Genomic DNA, 12054 nt, shown 5'->3' with positions numbered 1-12054 from the left:
GATTTGGCTTCTAAGGCAATAGGTGAGTTCAGGGTTAGAGATGCTTCTCTCCTAGCTGGTATCAATTTGTATAGATCTGAAGTGGCCTAAGAGGTTTTGCATGCCCTGTTCTTTCTCCCTTGTCTAAAGTTTCCATCAATGCCAAGAGCATCTCCCTGGGAGTTTGAACTTTCCTTTAATCTAATCCATTTAGAAAATGACTCACAATTCATTGAATAAAGTAGAGAAAATTGATACCTTTTCATTAGTCTGACAAAGTCTTTTTCATTGTTGGCATCTAAAATGTGTTTTCTATTTAAATTTTATTTATATCAATCTTCTCTAGTGGGAGTAAGATTAAAATGAAAGACCTTACAATCAGTGTACAACTTTCCCATTACTGCCAAAATGTGAGCACTAGTTTTGCAAATGAACTTAATGCCAGCAATTTTCTGAGCATAATTTAGTATTTGGGATCAACTGCATAGTGGAATCAACCAAAAGTGATATTTTAATACCTCAATAACTATAAAAATGATTACTTTACATATAAAAAAGGAAAGAGTACTTAACTGACATTATTTGATTATGGTAAATTTGTGGCAATTCTAGCAAAAACTATATTATAGAGTCTAATAGTACTCTCATAAAGTACTTTTTAAAATTGGAGAAATGTTTGTATATAAACATATTCCTTCAAGGAGCCATTTCTAAAGTTTTAAGAAAAACACTGAAATGTAAAAGTATGCCTCTGCCAAATGGAATCATGAGTGATAATTTTTTTAAATTATCTGTATGCTTTAAATGTTAGAAAATAATATGTATTACTTTCAGAATTAGAGAAAAAAATAAAGGTTTTTTAAATTGGCAAAATAAGAAACATCAAAAACCTTTGTTCTTCAAAATTGCAAATTACTATCTACTATAAATAAACTTTAGGGTCACTCTTAAATAATTTGAAGGTAGAATGTTAAATTATAAGATACAAGGTATATACAGTAAGAAATGTATTTAATAAGCATGATTCCTTGTGTTCCTTGCTGATCATTTGTTAAACATTATTTTTCTACACAAATGCACAGTCACGTAAAGCTGAATTCTAAAATAAAACCGTCTATTTAGTGAAAGCGAGACCACCATTTGGGATTTGATTTACAAATAGAATCAGAGATAAAGTTATCACAAATTAAAAGCATAGAATAAGCCAGGGATTCCAGGACTGGTATTCAGCCTAAGACAAAGTATTATTAGTGGCAGGAATTAGGAGAGCTCCCTTGAGTTGCAAAAGGTCTCTGAAAATTCCCTGTCACCAGAGCATACAGCTTTTTCCAAACTAGGATCTGTACCCCTGTGTTCCAATAAGACAGCTTAGAGTAGCCCGTAACAAGTAAAAGATTTCTACCTGTTTTGTGTTTTGTTTTAAAATTCATGTCAAGTTAGCCTTTTATATCATAATATATAAGCTTACTTATTTTAATACAAAAACAATTTTGTTAATTACTTAATGGTTAAATTACTTCATCAATGAGGAGTCTTCTTATGGTCACACTCTGAGAATCTAAATTATATTCACTTGTTATTTTCTCTGATAGCACGTTGTATCTTTTTATGCATCACAACTTGTCAATATATATTGTCTGGTCTTTATATTCAGGGCAGAGTTCCAACAAGGGACTGTATGCTGCTTTAGAGTGAGAACTGTGTATCTTTATTTTATGTCCAGCACTGCAGTAAATGATTAGCTTTTGAATGAATAAAAGATAACTTTTGTCTCAAATACCTTTAAAAAAAAGTCTACCGACTGAAGGAAATTATACCACATTTAACTTGTGACCTTCAATCCTGCCCATTTCACAATCCATATCCTCCCCTCTACCCTCACCAAGATAAGATTGTCTGTTCAAAAAGCACTAGAATAGAATTTGTAGAGGGAATGCAATCCTAATCAATCTTACCATCAGCCCTTAACTTCATGTATGTCTTTGAAATATACTGTAGATCCTCTAAAGAAATACATTTTGACCTATAAAAAATGATCATATGCATTTCAGAATTAGTATAATCTTGCGTTAAAGATAAGGCATTAACCCTGTATGAAGGTGATGGGATGGAGGCATACAAAGCTGGATAATGAACACGTGGATTAACAATGTTAATACCTGCCACATGCTGAGTATAAAGTTTATTAGGCATTATGGTAAGTGTCTTATCTAAAATTTACAATAACCAGTTGTGACTTTTGACTTTAAACTTCACAATAACAAGTTGTGACTTTTAACTTCTTCTACAACTGAGAAAATCTTGAACTAAGCAATTTTCCAAAGTCATACTACTACAAAGTGGTAAAACTAAAATTCAAACCCAGGTCCCCCTATCACATATCCAAGAACTTAGAGTCTTAACCAATACATAATGTCTCCAAATTGGATCATATCCTTAAATGTGCACTCATAGAAAAGCAGAAGTTTGAAATAACTGCAGGGAAGGTTATCCAATGCCTTTAATTTCCTGTTTGCTTTGATAAAGACAATAACACACAGGGAGTCACTGCAGGTCTTTTGAAGAAAAGAGTTGTAACAGCTGTTCCAACAACCTGTGCAAAAAGGGAGGCTGGATAGCTATCCCATCCCTCCAGTGGAGTTCTAGCCATTGCTTTAAATTGCATGACAGGTTGCACAAAAATAAGGCTGGAAATTTGTCTTGATTGATGTACTTATAACCTACTTCTGGGAACATGAATGCGATCATATGTTCAACCATTTAATTTATGCTTAAACTCTCATAAGTCATAGAAGCAAGCTGAGAGTTTGGCATAATATCGAAGAATAATGTTTTACACTAACTTAGTGAAGAATTGCCTTTTTGGTTTGGCATGATTTTATTCTTTAGAGTAATAAAATTGATGATGCCAATGAAGATAATGATAGCTAATATGTATTGAACATTTACTGAATGCTCAGTACTCTGCTAAGTGCTTTGAATGCACTTTCTCATGTAATCCTTACAACTCTTTGATATAGACACTACTTTTTTTCTCTTTTTGTTTCATTTTCTTTATTCACTCATAAGTTGGAAATCCGTCTTGAGCTACCCCATGCCATTCAAAGATTAGTATGGTACTAATCCTACCATTAAGGAGTTCACTGCCTAGTACAAGTAGGCAAGCAGATGAGCCCAGTGTGATTGGAGTGAAAGCTAAGATGACTGAGTTACCGGCTAAAGTGGTCCTCTGTTATTCCTAACATTGCCTTCAGCCCTGCCCTTCTTCACAATTCTGGTGTAAGCATCTAAAATCAAGAGTTTATTTTCTCTTTGAGTTTAGTGACACTTAACTAGCATTTCATCTGCTTCTTCTCCCATCTTACACACTACACCAAGGCATCTTCCCCTACCAACCCTTTAATCATGTCTTCCCTTTGCTCATGGAATCTAGGTTCACCATTCTCTTTAAATATATATATATATATACACACACACATACACATAAAGTGCTATATATATATATATACACACATATATATACACATATATATGTATGTATATATATATACACATATATATGTATGTATGTGTGTGTGTATATATATACACATATATATATATAGCACAAGCTGCTCGCTTTCAAGAACTTCCATAGTCTTATTAAGCCTTTGTCTTAGTCTACTTGTGTTAGTTTAAAAGAATACTTCAGGCTGGGTAATTTATAAATAAAAAATATTTATTTGGCTCACAGTTCTGCTGGCCGGAAGACTGGGCATCTGGTGAAAGCTTCAGGCTGCCGCCACTCACGGCAGAAGGTGAAGGGGAGCTGTATGTGCAGAGAACACATGGCAGAGAGGAAGCAAGGGAGAGAGGAGAGGTGCCAGGCCCTCTTGGGAACTAAGAGGGTGAGAATTCACTCACCCTCCCCTGTAGGGGAATTGACCTATTCATGAGGGATCTGCCCCATAACTCAAACGCTTCCCATTAGGACCCTCCCATTAGGCCCCGTTTCTAACATTGGCTATCAAATTTCTGCATGAACCCTGGAGAAAACAAACATCCAAACTACAACAGGTTTTCTCCTTTTATTCCCCATCCTGAACCTGCTCTGTTAACACAACGTATTTACCAGGGACGAGCACTTTGCTCATTTGTACCTCTTTCCTGTAATTTATGACAAAATGCCAATAACCTGTATTGAGAAACTCTGATCTAAACTGTCAGATTTGAGGACAGGACTATGTCATGTTCTTTATTTTATCACTCTTGGTAAAGCAGGTAATGTTTTGATAAACATTTGCTGAATTTCATTATATACTGAAACAATAGAAAGGGACTGCCGTTCTTAGTCAATGTAATGTTTGTTATTGTTTTTATTAAGCCCATTGCTTATTAGTATCTTGCTATAGTTCCATGGCAAAATGCCTCATGAGTGAACAACAACCATAATGAAAAACAGATTTCTGCTCTATTTAGGATTTATACTGAAATAAAGGATTGATTCTCCTTTTACAGCCTCTCTTTTGCTCTACAGCAATATGACCTAGTATAAGGGAAAAATCAAGACTAATGATTAAAGAAGCTTTAGTGATTTTAAGAATCTCTCAAAGAAAGATGAACATTCTGGAAAGAGTCGAAGATCACATATTTTCCTAAGCATGGCAAATTCACAGAGCAAATCCTAGAACCCCAGGGTTAAAAGGGACCTTAAAAATCTTTCATAATCACTTCAGATAAGAGAAGTTGGTTTTGGTGGCTGATATTTAATTAACTCAATTCTAGAGGATAAAAAGTCCTTGCAGCAGTTATGCATCTACCTCGCAAGTTTCTCATGCCTTCGAAAATTGTTCACTTGTGGGAATTTCTATTAAAATGCTATAACTAGTGAAATCAAGTAATGCGTAGCTCAGGTCAAAAAAAAAAAAACAAGTGTGATAAGTTGGCTGTTGCTTGAATTTTTTTTTAAGCTAACTTGATTTTACTGTAGTAGGATGAGCCCCAGACAAAATTCCTCAGACACCAAGTTAAAGAAGGAAGAGGTTTATTCGGCTGGGGGCATCGGCAAGACTCCTGTCTCAAGTGTTGAGTTCCCTGAGTGGGCAATTCCTGTCCCTTTTAAGGGCTCACAACTCTAAGGGGGTGCATGTGAGAGGGTCATGACTGATTGAGCAAGCACGGGGTACGTGACTGGGGGCTGCATGCACCAGTAATTAGATCAGAACAAAACAAGATAGGGATTTTCACAGTGTATTTCTACACAATGTCTGTAATCTATAGATAACATAACTAATTAGGTCAGGGGTCGATCTTTAACTACCAGGCCTAGGGTGTGGCACTGAGCTGTCTGCCTGTGGATTTCATTTCTGCCTTTCAGTTTTTACTTCTTCTTTCTTTGGAGGCAGAAATTGGGCATAAGATGATATGAGGGGTGGTCTCCTCCCTTATTCCCCCCTTTTGAGACTCTCACTCATTTTATTAGTGGGAGTTCTCACTTTCATTTTCACTACCCATGTCTTCTTGCAAGACAGATTGATAGTGATTCATACAGTACACTTGTGCTGAAGCATTTTGGTGAACTAAGGTAGCGATGAAGCTTTTTATCATTTGAAGAAGTAGCAAACAAGGGAGCAATAAGCAGGTTCCAATTACTATTGTAACTCTTATTATAAGAGTCTTAAATTCTCCTAGCACTGGGAACCATTTTCCAAACATGGCCCCAGGATCAAATCCATGCCACACTTGCACGGGCACATGTGCCAGTTTTGTCATCTCTCTAACTATGTCTTCAACTACTTGCCCTTGATTATCTATGTGTAGGCAGCAAGTAGTAAGGTTAAATTTCCTACAGACCTCTCCTTCAGCTGCTAGTAAGTAGTCGAGAGCTAATCTATTTTGATAGACAGCAGTTCTCATCTGAGTTTCTGGCCGGGCCAGAATAATCAAGGCTCTGCTGGTTTTATTAGTGATTATTTTTAAGACAACTTGTAACCGTATGATTCGGTTGATCATGTAAATGGGGGTCTGGTATCCCCATGAGCCATCTTGTGACTAAGTAGCAGGCCTATAATAGTGTATGATTCTCTCAGGGGGCCATTTATCATTTTTTCAATTTCTTATAGCTATGCTTCTCTTTTCACAGGAAGCATAGAGAGGAAAGCCCAGGAGTTTGCCTGTTTTCATGGGCAGTAGGAAGAAAGATGGTTTAATAGTGCCAATAACACAACTACCTGCCCACTGGTCAGCTAATTTGGCATGAGCTCTATGCCCACATATCCAACATAATCCAGTAGGGGCTGTCCAGTCCCGGTGGGACTCTGGGTGGGTCCACATGGTTTGCAACTTTGGGAATTTACTAAATGATTTTCTCTCTGTGTAATTTGAACTCCACCAAGTGACTGGTTTTGTGGTACCATTGTACAGTTTCTGTCTCAGACAACTAAGTCATCCTACGGGGTGAGTGAATTATTTTCCTTCTCTAACTATGCAATATTGTCCAATAATTGAGGCTTTTAGGGCCCAGAAATTATCAGGGTGATTCTTTTGATCCGGGAATTCATTAGGAACTGGGTCTATAGGTACTAATTCTCGGGCTTCCTATGGCCATTGATCTCTTATTACAGTTGCTCCACATACATAACATGAAGTGACATTGACAGACTGTGCTACATGCTTGGCTAATTGCAAAAACAAATTTCTTGTTTTTCCTGGAATTTCTGGTACTGGCACATTTAGATCATCATAGAAAGTTTGAAACACTGGCTCAGGAGAGCATTTGTAAACTTCTCCTTGAACCAAGATATTTACTCAAGGACCATGTCTGGCCCCATCGATTCCTAAGGTCACAAAAAAAAGGCTCCTCTTTTTTCCAGCGAGGATCAAGGGGATTGGTTATTACTAGCTCGAAGGGGTTACATTGACCCTTAGTACAGGAAGGGCCATTTTTTCCTTTCTGAAGGTGGACTGGATCCTTTCCATCTTTTTTTTTTTTTTTTTAATCCAAGTGGCCTAAATGACACAAGACCAGTATTTACATTTATTTCCACATAGTCCTAATTTATGACAGATGTACTTATTTTCTGCCATATACCCTCTTTTCTAATTAAGAGAACCACACCTTATTCTTAACTTATTGCTATTAATTACAGCACAGGTATCACATTTTAAGGTGACTTGTTTGGGTACCCTTTTTTTTTTTCTGTTTTGGCTAACACTTTACTGGTATTGTTTATGAGCCCCTACCAGTCTTCAGTTCTTAATCTTATTTTTAAAACTGTGGTCATGGGAGGCTCAGATGGGTCATAACACACATCAGGTTGGTCATTTCCTGGGCTACATATCTTGTATAAAATAACGTTATACAAACAGTTTCTTTTTAGAGTTCCAGTACACTTAAAATAACCATAAAATAATAGGACCTTAGCAACCTTTTGTCCTACCTCAGTGACTTGATGTATACACTGGGAACAGCCCTCAGTCTGAGGAAGGTCAGTTGAAGTCCTTACTGTACAAGTCCAAATTTTAAGGAAAATGAGTCCCACGTTGTGTTTCCTCATTCTTCGGCCATGCGTGGATCAGTCAGCTTCCGGGTGTGACTGGAGCAGGGCTTGTCATCGTCTTCAGAGTCACTTTGCAGGGGTTGGCGAAACTGCTCCCATCCTCGTACTGCTTACAGTCTACTGATGTTTAAGGATGGTCTTGGAGGTTGGGCCTGCTAGAATAAACTGAGTCCAACACCTCTACACAGTTATGTTCAACTGGGCTCTCCGATACTGGGAGCAAGGTGGTGGGGTTATGGGTGTTGCAAACTTCAATGGTTATGTGGGGATTTTCACATAGCAAGCTTTGGTACTTGGTTAATCTAGCATTTTTTAACCAATGATGTCCTTTGGTATTTATTAAAGTTACCACAGCATGGGGGGCCTTTATATTCAGGTTTTGCCTAAGGGTTAGTTTATCTGCTTCTTGTGCTAACAGGACCTTTGCTGCTAGGGCCCTTAGACCTGGGGGCAGTCTTTAGTAACCCTGTCTAGTTGTTTTGAGAGATAGGCCACTGGCCTTGGCCAGGGTCCCACAGTCTGGGTTAAAACTCCAACTGCCATTTTTTTCTCTTTCTGACACATAGAGTATAAAGAGTTTTGTCAGGTCAGGTAGCCTCAGGGCTGGGGCCGACACGAGTTTTTCTTTTAACTCATGAAAAGCTCGTTGCTGTTGGTTGTAATAGATGTAGTTTATTTAATCTACATTTTTATTTACTGTCACCCACTAAAATATTGACTTAAATCCTGCAGCTATTTGATTTCCAGCTTTAAATTGATCTGGTATTCCTCATGGGACTCCAATTGCGTCTAAATAGACATGAGAGTCAAAAGAGCCATAAGGGGCTTCTCTCATTTTATGATGTCTTATTATTTTTTTCCTTCTGGTTGATGAAATGCCAGGGTGAAAGGGATAGTCAATTGGACTAAAGTGTAAGTGCCACTCCAGTTATTTGGCAGAGTGCCCAGTAAAGGTCCACCACAATACCACCACACATCCACTCAGGGATGAACAAGGGCTGATTGATTGATAAGCTCTTGAAAATTTTTAAGCTCATTGCATCCCTTCAGGTCTCCAAGGAATGCTAAGTTTCCTCTCTGTTGTGAGAGACACGAAGTGAACTTAGTGTTGGGAGATGGAAGCTGGATGGCCCTTAGGGGCTGAACCACGGGGTGCCAGACTTTGGGATATAGCTGAGAGAGAGCTTGGCATGACTTATTAGTCCAGGCTGTAGAATCTTGGAAAAGAGCTACCATGCAGCCTACACCTGGTCGACTGGAGGACCACCTTAGTGGAAGGGGGACAGTCTGGGCCTCTGGCCTGCCATGTGCACAAGCATAACAATTGCTTTTTTTTTTTAACGTGCAGATGGAATATTCAATCCATTTTAACCAGGCATTTGCATCTTGGTATCCTGTCTTAATTGCTAAAGTTTAAGTCTTTCACTTCTATGAGCCTCTAGTAAAATGAATGTATGGTTTTAGGGAAATTACAAAAACTGGTTGGGGCAGTCCATCCTTGCTCTTTAGTGGTCCACAGAATGTTAGACCAACTATGGCATGAAAGCTCTACACTGGGGGGCAACACTCCTGGTTGGCACTGAGGTCTTTATTGAAATCTCCCCAGATTAAATGGTCCTAGTTTACTAATGCCTAGTCTGAGGACAGTCAGGAGGGACAGAAGTACTTTTCTGAAGTAGAAAGCTGTCTTTGACTTGGCAAGTCCTCACAGGGTATAACAAGGCAAGCATTACATGCAATAGTTTGAGGCAAAATTGACTTGGTTATGTTAATAACTAGATGGTCAGCAATAGAATGAGGAAAGAAGAAAGAGTAATAGATTAAAAGAGTTAAATTTTTCTTAGCTTTAGTTTGGTAGGGTTTTACCCTGGGACTATGGCCCATGGCTCTGGAGATGGTGGCACTTTCTTGACTCGGGTGTGAGGAGTCCATCCTTTTTTTGCTGTATGAACAGCAGTCGTGGTGGTTAGCAGCACAAGGTAGGGTCCTTCCCAGGCTGGCTCAAATTTTTCTTCTTTCCACCTTTTGATGAGAATGTGATCTTCAGGCTGGTGCTGGTTTACCAGAAATTCCAGGGGTGGTACATGTGCGAAAAGACTTTGTTATTTATTTATCTATCTATCTATCTATCTATCTATCTATCTATCTATCTATTTATTTATTTTGTGAGAAAGGAAAGTGGAAGATAAACCAAGTATATAATTTTTAAGAAATTGACCTTTTGTTTTAAATGTGGGGACCTTGGCAGTGGACTTTATAGTCCTTAGTGCCTTTTTACTGAGAAATTTCCTTCAGCATCTATTTTTATTAGTTTTTAAACCAAAGAAAACTAAATACCATTTTACATTTAACAGTGCTTCTCGTATGATTTTTATACCAGATAAGCTAAATGTTTATCTTTGTATTAGTGTGTTATTAATGTTAAACCTAATTTTAATAAAACCTTGTAGACATATTTATTTAATTTTTAATGTTTGACCATAAGGTAAGATTTTATAGACTCTTTCTAACCTTTTATAATTTTTGCTAAAGAGCAGGTTGGTGCTTTAAGAAAAACCTGTTATGCTTTTACTTTAATGTCCAGTTCACAGAAAAACTGGATGACACTTCTTTAACTTTAGCTAATATGTTTACACACAGAATGTTCTTTACAATTAACGTTTTAAAACTTGCTTAAACCTTCAAAACAAGACTAATTTTTTTAACTTTTGAATGTAGGTAAAAATGTACATTCTTATGCCTCCTTATAATCCTTTTGCCAAAGGTATATTTTACTTCTCTTATACACCTTGCATATAACCTGTTTTTTTTTTTTTTTTCCAGTAGTTTTACATTTAGGAGGCCTAGTTACTTTTAAATTATACAACATTTTTTGCATAAATTCTTGTCTTAACACACTTTTTTTTATAATCTTTTTTTTTATCACTTTTACAGGGAATTTTTGACATGCCTTAACTTTCTGACTTATTACAAACATTTCTTTCTTTAAACAACCAGTTAATTTATTTCAGAACAAGAATTTATCATATAACACTTTTTATATAAACTCCACACCCCCCTTTTTTTCTCTTTTTTTTTTTTTTTGAAGATGATAACCATTCTTTTCCAAAGTGAACCTTTTTTTATGTCTGTGGACTAGACTGTCTAAGGCCACAAGAATAGAAGTTACTGTAATACATGTTACACTGTTAACTTTTAGCAAATTTTACTTTTGTTGAAAACCTTGTAAGTTTGGGATTTTAATTATCCTTTGCTATTAATAAGACCTTGTTTTGTCCAAATTACAATTGGCATGATGGCTTTCAAAAGAATAGGGTACACTTTTTTTTCTTCTTAACTACTTGTATATCTCTTTCTTTCTTTCTCTCTTTGAATTTGTCTCTCTATGATTTTCCTTTTGCCTCTGTCTCTTCCTCTGTCTCTCTCCTTGACTCCCTCTTTGTCTCTTCCTCTCCGTCTCTTCCTCTCTCTCTTTGCCTCTTTTCCTCTCTGTCTCTTTCCTTTCTCTCTCTCTGCTGGTCTTTCCTTGCCTCTGCCAGTTGCTTATGCTGCTGTTCTCTCAACCACTGTGTGTTGGGGGTGGGAGTCTAAAACCAGCTGTAACCAAGTGTCTATGTACATGAACTGGTCTGGGTGCCCTGGCTTACATGTTACCTTGTGCCATACCTTTGAAACAAGGGATCTGTCCAGGCTTCCTTCTAATGGCCAACCTACTTCTAATGCTGGCCAGTCTATCTTACACAAAGTTTTAAGTTTTCCTGGTGTCATAGTACTCCATAGTCTCCCTTAAATTCTTTTTTGAAATTTTTCAACGTAGTTCCTAGTAGGGTGAGCTTATTTGTGCCTGATCTATGCTTCCTCAAGACAAAACACCATGCTCACACCACAGGCACACCACAAAACAAAGAACAGATAAAAAGGGCACACACACACTTTTGCAGTTTGCACCAAACCAAAATCAGAGTATCCAGAAATCCAAGCCAAGTCAAAACCGAAACCAAAGTATCAAGCAATCCAACTCAAGTCAAAAATGAAAACCAAAGTGCTGGTACAGGCACACTGTGGGTAATCAGGCCACGCTTCCACTCAAATGGAGTGGGCAACTTCCCAAGACCAGTCCTGTCAAGCAATTCAAACCAAATCAAAATCAAAAACAAAACCAAAACCAAAGTGCCAATAAAGGCACACCATGGGTGATCAGGCCATGCTTCCACTCAGAGTGGACAAGTTTCAAAGACTAGTCTTACCAAGTTTTAGATGTCCAGATTCCAAGTGCCCGTTCGTTCCCAGAGTTCAACCACTGCATTGATCCTCCACGGAGGCCTACCACACACTGCTCTGGCGAGGTGTCCCACTGGGGCAAATGCTTACCCGGGAGCACTCTCGGGATCCGCGTTGCTCAGGCTAGTCGGAGTCCCCCACAGGGATGTTCCACAGGGCAGGCTTAAGCTGCCTAAGGAGCTGCCTCAACCATCTGCCATTCCCCTCGTTTCCCGGTCAGGAAACCAAGAAATGTAGCAGGACAAGCTGCAGACAA

The 12054-nt window shown here is 38.0% G+C and overlaps 1 protein-coding gene across 1 annotated transcript in view; it reads left to right on the top strand.

The window, feature by feature from the left end:
* The window catches only part of TAFA1 (TAFA chemokine like family member 1), a 566758-nt gene that overhangs the window by 540401 nt on the left and 14303 nt on the right, over window positions 1-12054 (top strand). The window lies entirely within an intron of this gene.

The sequence above is a fragment of the Piliocolobus tephrosceles genome, chromosome 2 (assembly GCF_002776525.5).
Source record: "Piliocolobus tephrosceles isolate RC106 chromosome 2, ASM277652v3, whole genome shotgun sequence".
Classification (NCBI taxonomy): Eukaryota; Metazoa; Chordata; class Mammalia; order Primates; family Cercopithecidae; genus Piliocolobus; species Piliocolobus tephrosceles.
Note: the sequence above shows the minus strand (reverse complement) of the source record. Positions and strands in the feature narration are given on the sequence as shown.